Here is a 12,563-nt window from a genome sequence, read left to right as displayed (position 1 = left end):
TTAATCTTCGCAAGTTTTAATTTGAATACATATAAAACTTTATTTGAGAAAGTTACTTGGTGAAATATTCTAAAGAATACATGAGAATGGTCATTTGTAATCTTACGATATGAGTTAAATCATTGAAATAAAATAATTAAGACGCAAAACTCTAATAAAAAGAGTGCACATATAAGTAATAAACCATACAGTAATTACAGAAACAAATACAGATATATGAAGTAGAATCATAGGATGTTCGTAGGTTAAATACTTAAGTTTAACAAAAGAGCTTAAAACCCCATACTTGTTATTCGTCTGCATTATGTCAGTAAAGTCTACAATCAATAATGATTACAGTCTTTCGTAAGCTGAACTACACTAGCTCTGTTTTGCCATTTTCTACGTACATACGGAACGGTTCAGCTGTCATATGAAAATGTGTTATTAAAGGGTCAGAAATATTTGCAATATTTATTAAAAGTAATCACGAAGGAAACCAGGAACCAGATTACACATCCTCTTCAGTATGAACTAAACACAGGAATTTGACATGTAAAATTTGTAATGGTATATATTATTTCATATAGATACTAAAGTATGTTCAACTTGTTCAAGTAAAAGTTGAATTTATCAACTGTGCAGAAAAAGATGTTTCTTAGTAACAGGAAAAGCTAAATGTGGCTCTTTTAAATAATCTTATTGCAGGAAAAGGCATTAATTTTGCGCTTCTCAGAAATCTAAAATACACAAACATCACAGTAAATAGGCAAGGTAGTCAAGGTAATTCTATTGCTTTCATTTCAACATATTTGGCACGTTTATCCTTCTCTTTGTTTCTAGTTTACAAAATAATTAATACAAAACCTCAAAGTTGTATTAACATGGAATACAACAAACCAGATACACACATACTGTCAAAACATATTTTGTGCATGAACGTGTACATCTGCTCCAGTTCCCTCAATGTTTTTTCCATGCCTGCAGCCGTTACATTGACTGTTGAAACAAAGGTAAATTGGACAGATAGATATAATTAGTGATGGATTAATTTCTTTTTCCTTCAGTTATTGCTAACGACCTCTCCTCACCCGTCAAATCGAAAAATGGCACGTTGACTTCTGAATTTCTTAAATAAAAATCACAGTCTGGACACATTTTGAAATGAATTTTTGTCGGAATATCATTTTCGGCCCATCCACTTCCAGTTAAATTGCAGCAATAGCAAACAACTTCATCTTCGTATCCGGTATAATAAAATCCGGCGATGAAAAACTGTCTAATATCAGGTTTTCCTTTTCTTGGATATGTAGCAAATGTGAATTGGCGGACTATTTCATAATTCATCTCAGAAATAGCCAATTCTATGTTATTGTGCGGCCGCACATGATGAATGCTTTCAATCATTTGCCCAAGTTGATGATTTAGCTGAAGTCTAGTATGACTGTCGGATGTTATATGCCGAGGGCCTCTTGCTTGTCTGTGATTTGAAGCCATTCTGGAATCAGAGAACCAAATGAAGATAATTGTAAGAAATCTCAAATAGAAGTCTACTTGTTTAGATAATTGTGTTAGCTTTATGTTTTCCTGAACGAAAAGTCCATTGTCTTCAATGCAAGAGACACCAGGATTAAGTACACATTTTTATGTAAGAATTTTCCCATCTTTGTAATTGAAATAATATGTAAGAGTAGATTTCTCGGAAGCACAGAGCACCAATATCACAGCCCCAGAGCCAAGCATTTGCAAAGTAGGCATACAACAAAAAGAAGCTGTAATGGAAAAACAGTGCAGGCGGATTGCTTCAAGCATCTAATAAGTACATATAAATTAATGCCAAATATAGATAGAGGGGGAGAAAATGGTAAAGGGGTAACATGGGGGTGGGGCGGAGAATTTGAAGGGGAAAGCAGAACAAGGACGAACACAAAAAGGGAACGCCACGTTCGTTAATAACAGTCACACCACAACAATAGCTCAGACACTCATGTACCAAAAACAAACACACAACCACACCCAACTAAATGACTTAGAACAACGAACAAATAAGATACAAGAAAACAGTAGGGCACCGTTTTAGACTCACAAGCATACAAACGCACCCACACAAGTTGAAAAAAAAGCCAATCGTGTACCGTCTTAGGATTCCGGCAGCCAAAACGAAAGAGAAGCCACGAAAACTTACTCAAAGTAAAAGAGGAGGGATGCAAAAAGTAGCGTAAATGCAAGGGGAAAGAGGGGGACAATAGGGGGAGTGAGGAGGAGAAAAAACACTTACAACAACAAGAAAACATAGACAACAGACAATACAAGACAGACAAAAAACAGTTGGAAATAGAGGCACCGCCTTGGAACGGTCAGTAATCTATATAAAGGAAACTGGGGGATTAAAAGCGTTTATGGCATGCAAACCTCGCACTTACCCTATTTTCAACAAGTTATACAACACAATGTAAATAAATCCCCGCTGAGAAAGACTCTAACATTAATGCAAAAGAACAGATTAATAAAGTAAATCATAAAATTAAGGTAAATCTAAGATATAATTACACCAATGTACTTAACAACTTGTCTGAAGTCAGAGCAACAAGAGCCTAACTTGTAAGGGCTCGATTAAGAAAACTGTAAGACAAAAATCAACTCCCTCCGTCCGTTGTATGTAGGATTTAGGAGAAAAGCATCATGGAGTCTTACACTTTATCAGTCATCGCACCATCAAATAGAAAAGCGTAGCAATTAACTGTAGTGGGGTCAATCACTAAACATGCACTGTGCTTCACGATTTTTGCATCGTATCCTCTTTTGATAAACTTTTTAACCCATTTTACAAATATTTGATTAAAATAATGTTTAATTTTCCGAATTTTATAAACTACATTATAGTATTCCAGGTGTGTAAGTCCAAGGTTCGTATTGTATTTTTCTAACAATTCCTACGATCTGTAGTAAAATTTACTGAAAGCTGTCCGTAGCTTATGATAACGGTAACCCTGTTGTAACAATTTCTTGGTGATATGAAGATTTCTGTCATTAAAATCATCCGTCTTTGAGCAAGCTCTTGCAAAACAATTAAGTTGTGAAATATAGACACCGTATGATGTTGCTCGAGGGACATCTCCATCAAGATGGTGGAAGATGACAATTTCAAAATTAAAATCGTCTCTTTTGTCATATATTTTCGTTTCAAGATTATTATTTACAATTGTTAAATTTAAATCCAAAAATGACGCTTCTAAATCAGAAGAAGTATTAGCCTTGTTAAGCTTTTGGTAAATTTTTTTGGTAAATATATTTCACCATTTTTGAAAAATATTGGTTGTCCATATTTAAAATTTCATCAAGATACCTTGAGGTTCCATTAAAAGCTTCAATATTTCAAATTGTGTCTCAGTGGATAAATTAAGCATGAAATCTCTTTCATAACAGTACAAGAATATATCAGCAATGAGTGGGACGCAGTTGGTTCAATTGGGATACCAATTACTTGTCTGTAAGTTTTATTGCCAAATTTGATAAATAACAGCATGCATCTAAATATCTCGCAGTTATAAGAAAATTTGTTCTGATTTATAGAATTTTATTACTTCTTTACATTTATACAATTCAAATATGGTGCAGCTATCTTTTAATGTTCACCTATAGTCATATTATGTTTTACAAAATCATTATGTTTATGTTTCGAAATTCTTAGTTGAAAACATGAATAGACAGAGTTTGTATCTTTATAGAAACTAATAGAAAGCAAAAAAAAAATGAACTATTTAAATTGCTAATATGTTTAGCAGCTCGTTATATATTTAAATCTAATGTTCTGAATTTGTGTATATGGAATGTGTACATGTAAACACGAACATGCGTAACTACTGAGTTACTGTCACTGCTCTTACACGCGATTTGTCAAGGCGGGTCTTCACTGTGGTCGTGTCGGCTCCTTTAGACACCAAGGCTAGTATTTAATCGATCTGACCAGTTAGTAGGAGTCTGAAGAAGATCGTTTTGAACATTCAACCAGCCACTATCAATGTCGAAGAGTGCGAGAGCTAAGTCGTATACAGCATATAATTGCCACATGAAGACTGGTATCACCGTCCTTATCCACAACGTTTAAACTACCAAACATATCGACCAGTTCCATAGCACTACTGTCATATCACTTTATGAAACATTCACGGAACAGACTGTCTCCTTTAATGTTGGCTTTACCATTTGGTGTATGTCGCATATGACTCGTTATATAAATTACAACCACGTATCCGCATAAAGTATTCATAAAAATAAAATACACCCCCACCATATCTGTAGCTTTTTCCCTTTTTTCCGGATAAAATAAAGATTTTCTAACACCTAAACCCAACATAATTACTTGCTCCAAATTGACAAAAATAAAATCACGTTTTAGTTTTTATATAGAATGTCATACAGTAAAATTTGCAAGTTGATATTCTAGATCCTATATTTAGTATGATGATTTTGATGAATCAAAATAGATCTTCAAAATTAAAAAATTAGGGTAGAAATCCCGGAAGCATAGAGCACAGCGAAAACGGCCGCCAGAGCCATGTATCAGAAGTAGTAATTCAATATTATCGTAAAGTTACTGCAGAGTAACATTTGATTCGACTTACGCTACATATCGCAAAGGTAATGGAGAAAAAACGAAATATATGGTACAAAATGAGCTTAAAATAACTGCGGCTTGGATAATTGTTCCTTTTTACAATCCAATGCAATTAATTATGAAACATTCCAAAGTGTTGGACAAAGTAAAAACTCACCTGTCTCTGTTTATTCGTTTTGAGTTTAACGCCGTTTTTCAACAGTATTTCAGTTATTAACGGCGGGCAGTATAGTTACGCATGGTATCAAATTTTACTAGAACAACCAGAAATGACTGTGATTTTTCATTTATTTGTGCACTAAGTTTCATAAATTAATGTCCGCATAGTATTCTTACGTGTTGCTGTCTTGGTACGAATGATACTTATTCCTTTATTCTTTTGGAGTAAATATACACATATTCCTGGTTTAAATCTACTAAATTGTATTTACAATGTTTCAATGTCGAAATGTATTCAACAATAAATGATTTTGGTGCACATACCTTTTTCCAACCACAAATGATCCGACGTGCCTAATATGATTCCATGAACTATTCTAATTTAGACAGTAAAAACGAATGAGTTCATAATATATACTCAACATCATTGTCGCTGACTGCGCATGTTCGTGCAAATGGCAAACACTTAAACGCATAACTGAAAAATGTTGAAGTGTTTAGATAACACTGAGGTTATAGATCTGACAGTGAAACTTTCCAAGGTATTATTTTATGAACTTTTCTCATATTTTTAAAGTCAAATAAATGCATTAAATATAAAAAATATGATCCTGAAATTCAAAAGTAACCACGTGCTACGAACTTCGCATGACGTCATCAGTTTCTCACGACTATCAGTGCGCAGATGTTGCGGTTCGACATGGTTAGGTAAACAAATGGGGTTACGCGACCATCAGAATATAATAGTAGTGTCACTTAAGTTACTTTTCTGAAGTTATAATATTTTTCTAAGACCTTCAGCTCTTCAATCGAGCATCCAAACAAAGACATACAAAATTTGCCAAACTTGTACTCATCACAGCCAAATTTGATATTATACTTTTGGCAAATAAGGGCTTGAAATAATTATGCCAATATTTTGCATTTGACTTTAAGAATGTGTGTCTATGGAATAATTAAGCAAAATAACAATTCTGCCCTTTTATTTCAGAAGAACCAGGTAAAAAAATCAAAAGTTTCTAAGACCTCCTTGTGTTATCAAAGAAATCCAGTATGCAATTTGAATGTTTTGAAAATGTACAACTGCAGGAATTCGATACAACAAATACATGCCTATCTTTAAATTGTTACTTTTTGTTTAAAGCTACTCGCCCACATTTTGGCGAAATTTTTCAACATGTTCATTCTCATCAACTTTGGCATAGAATGTACAGAATATATGACACTGAAAAAGGATTAAGTGTGCGAAAATTAAAATTAGATATTAGTAAAAGTGCAAGAAGAATCTAACTTTTCTGCATTATTTCAAAAGCTTTGCAACGGTTTACTAACTTCAGCACACTATTTTTTATTATTGATAAGATCCTTTGTCAATATGTTTGTTACAAGACTCACTTTCAGAGTACTTACTTCTTATGTTTTTGGCCTTAAATGTGTACTTTAGTCGCCGCTTTAAAGACGAAATACTACCATGATGTTTAAACATTATTGAATTATCATTGACTTTCCTACTCAAGTGACGTAGTTTTAATAAAACTATCTTGAGTGGCAATAAACTTTGATTGATGAATGTAGGGTTATCAAACCCTACGGTTGATGTCAATCTGTTGTTTACAGTAACATTTTGTGTTTATTTTCCAATGCTTTCAAATTTATCTCATAAATTTATATCAACCATTTAGACTGTATCTATTAGACTATAAGCAGGTTTAAACCAGAGTAGGAAATGAAGGTCATATGAACCTACATAAACTGTAAGTGTTGCTGTAGAACCGGGTTAACTCTAGTATGTCAGTTGAACTCCCTCGGTGAGTACTGCTTTTAACTGGAATGTTGATAAGAGTATCATTGCGAAACGTGAAGGTATACGTATTAAATTTATATTAAATAAAATATTTAAAGATTATATAAAACATATAATCAAGGGTATGAACACTCAGTTATCTATAAATTTGTAATAATCAATTAATTAAGCTTTTAAATGCTGTATGCTACATTTGCGTTAACGCAGTTACAACATTTGCAGAATTTCGATAGATTATGCAGATGTTATAACATGAAATCATGCGTTACGCTGCATTCTAGCATAAAACTGCTGTTGTTGTTTCCTTTTGGTGTTTTAACAGGAGAATGAACGTGTGTTCTATGTCAAGTATCTGTGTTCTATGTAAACAGCCACCAGGATATCTTTGCAAAACCAGGATTTTGGCAAACTTCACTACCATTTCTAAGTGACTTAGAAACTTCTGTTTTAGCTTGGATGGTAGTTTAGGCGCCAATGAGCAATAAATGATATAGTTTCGCATTATTTTTAATTTTCTTATGTACAAAAAAGTTGATTAAAAAAATTTGTCCAATTGGATTTGTCCAGTTTCCAATCGGATATATGGCGTCCGATTGGAATTTTTGAAAATCCAATCGGATTTTTTTCCCATATTTTGGCGTGCTGGATTTTTTTCCGGGCGGAAAACATTTTTTTTTGTTCGAAGTGTGTAAAAACAATTGGTTATTGTATATAGTGTATATAAGAACGTAATTTGTATCAAAGAGCGGTCTCCTAGAACTTTTCAAAAATCCAATGGGATTTTTTTCCAACATTTTTTAATGGAAAAATATCCGCCCGGATGAATTTCCGATTGGAAAAAATTCCAGTTGGTTTTTTTTCCAATCTAAAAAATTGGAAAAAGGTCCAATTGGAGTTTTTTTTTTATTGAAAACGTTTTTTTTTTTTATTATTATTATTACTATTGATGTTGTTTTTTGTTCGTATAACAAAATCGTGGTGTGTGGCGACAAATAATAATTATATGAGGATTATCCCAGCAAATCGCGAACTTTTCTTATTATTTCGAAAGTAAGCGACGCATGAAATAATTATTTTAACATTTTAACTGTTGGTATTTCATACTCGACAGGACTCTCTCTCTCTATACATATAATTGCAGGGTTTTCCCGGACGCAGGTTTTCTGCGTCTCTGACGCGCTTTTACTGCTTTGAACTCGCATTTTTTAGTGCCTCTGCGTCCCACTGGACCCGCAAAATCGGTCACGAAACTCCTTTGCACGGAAGCCTCCTTTGCGCAGATACCCATGTAAAATGCGCAGTTTTTTACCACCGGGACCATCACGGAATCGTGGGTGCTCATTATACACAGGTATAGACGATTTTCCAACTTCAAAACAAGTTTTGTTATCGATGTTCGCCATTTTGGTAAAGGGAACCTACTCTCCCCGCTAACTGTCACCGCTAAAATCTAAGATTGCCGTTACGTTCCGTAAAAGATCGAATGGTTTATTTTTTTATTAAACAACATTAATTTCATGTAAATTTAAAGTATTTTGATGAAAAAATATTAATAAATCACAGAAATTATGATACTAATTAAGGATCGAGTATTATCTTTAACCGAGATAAAACTGTGAACAACATAATTGACACGAGGTGACACGTTAATTGCCGGTAATTACTGGCTATTTAATCATAACAAAAAGACTATCACACCTTTTGTAATCAGTCTGAATTGAGAAGCTCATGCCATTTTGAAAGATACCATTCCGAAATATTGAATCAACTGCTATCTAAATTAAAAAGATACAATTAAGTTCATTCGGTTTTAGGGTAAATTTTTATAGTAATAGTGTCCATTTTCAAGATCAATACTTTGTGGACCCCCAAAAATTATTAGGGACCCTTAAATTAGCAGCCATGGGAGTCCATGGACTCCCAAATAAAAAACCCGAGGGAAAACCCTGTAATTGAATACCTCTCATATTATTTGAGTATTCTTTAAATAATTGACTGCAGTCAGTGTTTAACGACGATATAGATTTTAATTGTGTGGGTGCATGTCGGGAAAGTTACATGAATTTAAAAGGAATTATGTGTATTAAAAAAAGTCGCTATTTTCTTGGACAACCCTCGTATTCTTTTATTTCTGTTTATTATCTTATTTTGATATTATCCTGAATGTTAATCTTATAAATTGAATTATCATCGTTCAAATGAATTTAGACGACGATGTCTATCAAACAATATATTCAACGATGTCTATAACAAATCTCCAGGTATCACGCAATCCAGTTAATTGTGTAGTGTGTCATAAGACTCTAATGTTCTCATGTCTATTCAGAAACGGAACTTGGTGTATAACAACATTAACAACAACTATAGGTGTTTGTTTTTACACTTTTATGGACAATTACGTAAACCTGTCTGTGATTTGACACTTAATTGTTAAACAAGGCCAAAATAGTTAACAATTAAAACAGAAACTCATGACGTTACGTGACAGTAACCCTGTTAAATCAATACCTAGTATCTTCAAAGTAGGTGATTTCGAGTATTTATTTTATTTAAACGACTTCAAACAGTCACTATTTGCCGTCTTATTTTGCATAAGTTGTGATTAAACTATGGAAATTTGTGGCTTTTATGCATTTGTAATAAAATGACATGCGGAATATATAACCGCCTGATTTAATTTGGAAAATATGCAGATACTAAGTTAATTATCACGTTTTTTTTTTTGTTGTTGTTTTTTTTTTTCAAGCAGAAACGGAGCAGCACATTAAGTAAGACCTCTTCCTGTCATTTGGTATACTTATATTTTATTACTGTTGAATGTACAAATTTAGTTCCTATTTCAATACCAAATACTGCCATCTTGAACGAATCTTGAACTAATCCCTCATCTACTGGTCTATTTAAGGAACACATTTTCAACATTTTAACTATATTTCACAGCGGTACGTGTGTTGATTAAAATTTCATGCATACTAGTACATTATATTTCGATAAAAAGTTAGACGAGGATGACTGCTGTTTATAAGCTCCGATATCTGTTGATTTAAAAGACAAATGAAAAATGAGCTCTGGAGCTATAGCCGTCGAATACGCCCATTCTCTTTGGTTCAATTTATTTTCCTCCCAAGGGGATTTGATGGTCGCATGAACGACAAGAGAAAAAAAAATCTCACCGGTCTTTAAAACAACGAATGCTCCGTGAGCTTTAAAAAACAAGACTTTTAACCTTTACTGATTCCTATTCTGTCCTGTTTAGATTAGAAAGCAAATATTTCTTGAATTATATTTCTTCCTTCATTGTTGATAAACACAAAATTTCAAAGGTTTATCCGAATTTATATCGCGAAAATACTAGTATATTATTTGTAGCTTAGTCCAGTGAAAATCACTGTACGCCGGATAGAACAGGACAGTGCCGAGAAATCAGACTACCACCTAATCAGACTTGTCAGCGAAGTGAAATGAAGTGGTCCATGTGTAGCTGCATTCATTTTAGAAAGCTAATATAAATACTAAATAATTAGATACTCAGCAACGCAATCTGCTACCGAACGTATAAGGCTAAAACTACGATAAACTGTGTGGCAATGTTAAATGTCGCAACGCCTCTAAATGTCGCAACCACCGTTAAACTTCGCAAGGTTGACGTTAAATGTTGCAACCACCGCTAAATGTCGCAAAATCGTCGCCGCTAAATGTCGCAGCTTTAACGTTAAATGTCGCAAAAAATTGCCCACCGTTATATGTCGCAACACCAACGCTAAATGTCGCACTTTCTATTTGACACTGTGACTATCGATTCCTTGTGTATATTTACTTTTTTGAGTGAAGAAAAAATAACAGGTTTATGTAGTTTTATTTACAAATAATTATCTTAATGATAAGTGCTGTTACGTATAGCAACAAGCGGGCCTTGTTGGCCCTAGATCACTCACCTGAGTTCCACACCTTGCTTGAACAGTCACGCAAGAAAAATATTTATTATTTTGTAATAGGGCAAGTGTTTTAGAACAGAAATATTCTGAGGTTTCTTCTAACTAAATACGATTTGGTAATGATGTTGTATGTTTGTGGGGGTTTGGTATGGGTGGGGGACGAGGTGAATAACGACACAGAAATCTAAGACACAAACACACAGCACCAAGACAATTACATGTATTTGACTATGACTCCAGGAGAGAACTGTATACATACTTGATTCATATTAAACTCTACCTTCCTATCACAGATTTTTCATATCACCCTAAGTCTCCGGAATTCAATAGGTATGAAGTATATATTGTTTTATTTACCTTTACCTACCTTCATGGTCTCCGAAGTGCGTATATTTAACATACATAGCATAAAATTTTGAATTTAAACATGATGTAGTTAGTGGCAATGCATAACGAACGTATACACACAGACTATCTTGTATCAGGAAAATTTAATACAAATTTAAATTACACAACATTTCAGGCGTAAGCTTGGAAGCAAATTAAACAAGCAAATTCGGGGGGGGGGGGGGGGGGGGGTGCGGGTGCAGCGGGGCTGACCGGGTGAGGGTACAAAACATCACATGTTGATTATAAATATTGATGGGGAGAGGGTGTGACCAGGTATGGGTACATAACTTCACATGTTTTCTAAAAAATGTTCATGGAAAAGAATGAAAGAAGTTTAATGAAATTCTACCAATTGGTTGGTTTGTAGATTTTTAAACATTTAAAGGGCAATAACTCTAAGGAAAACTGACCAATTAGAAAAAAAGACAGGCATCATGGAAGTATGGAAAAATTCCAACTCCTAAAATTGGAAAAAAATCCAATTGGATTTAGATTTTTTTTAAAACCATTTTAAACTGACTAAAAACATCGTTATTCACTACTTATGTTTAAGGGTGTTCATTAATCCTGTTTATAAGTGTTTACAATAAATCTGAATTTTTTTCTGAAAATATCGAATCGGATTTTTTTCCAGCTTTTTAAATGGGATTTTTTTATTTACCATAGTATGGATGTCAAACCAAGACAAAAAGATAGTTAAACACAAAAGTAACACAGATATGCCTTTAAAATTTGTTATAAAAAAAATTATCGTTTTCCGCCCGGAAAAAAATCCAGCCCGTCAAAATATTGGAAAAATGTCCGATTGGATATTCAAAAATTCCAATCGGACGCCATATATCCGATTGGAAATTGGAAAAATCCAATTGGCCAAATTTTTTAAATCAATTTTTTTGTACATAAGGAAATTAATGATAATGCAAAACTATATCATTTATTGCTCCTTGGCCCCTAAACTACCATCCAAGCTAAAACAGAAGCTTCTAAGTCACTCAGAAATGGTAGTGAAGTTTGCCAAAATCCTGGTTTTGCAAAGATATCCTGGTGGCTGTTTGTAACAGGAAGATTCTCGCGCTCGATATCACGCGCTGTTAACACATCTTTTACACATGCGGAGTGTGTGGCAAATCGTAAACGTAATACGTCCGCATAACGGATAATTCAAAAAAGAAAATGACGCCAACGTAATGAAACAACGCTAACATTCACGCGCATTTCATGGAAAATCATTGATGTTAATGGACAATATATTCATTTTTTGTTGCTAGAATAGCGTTAACGCATGCTCGTGTGTTATAACATCATATAAGCAAGCTGTTTTACATATATATGTTTGATATCTTATCATCCGTAATATATGTATCGAAATATGTATATATTTTGTAAAATCGTTGGGGGTTTATTGCCAAGGTCGTCCCACATTATCTATGAAGACATACAGCTGAAAATCCTTGTTTCGTTTCGAATTTGAGATCTACACACTTTTATTATAATAATTCTGAAGCTGTAGTAACAGCAGGAGAAACGGTAAACATTATGTATTTAAAGCAAACTGGGTATTCCCGATAAAATCTCGGTCAATCTCAAACGATTATAGTACACATACTCTTCGTTTTCTATTGCGTCATTAATAGGTGCATTTATAGAGAACTACTTCACTGAATGAAGTTGTACTTAA

The sequence above is a fragment of the Mercenaria mercenaria genome, chromosome 7 (genome assembly GCF_021730395.1).
Source record: "Mercenaria mercenaria strain notata chromosome 7, MADL_Memer_1, whole genome shotgun sequence".
Taxonomy (NCBI): domain Eukaryota; kingdom Metazoa; phylum Mollusca; class Bivalvia; order Venerida; family Veneridae; genus Mercenaria; species Mercenaria mercenaria.
This window is presented reverse-complemented; position numbering follows the sequence as displayed.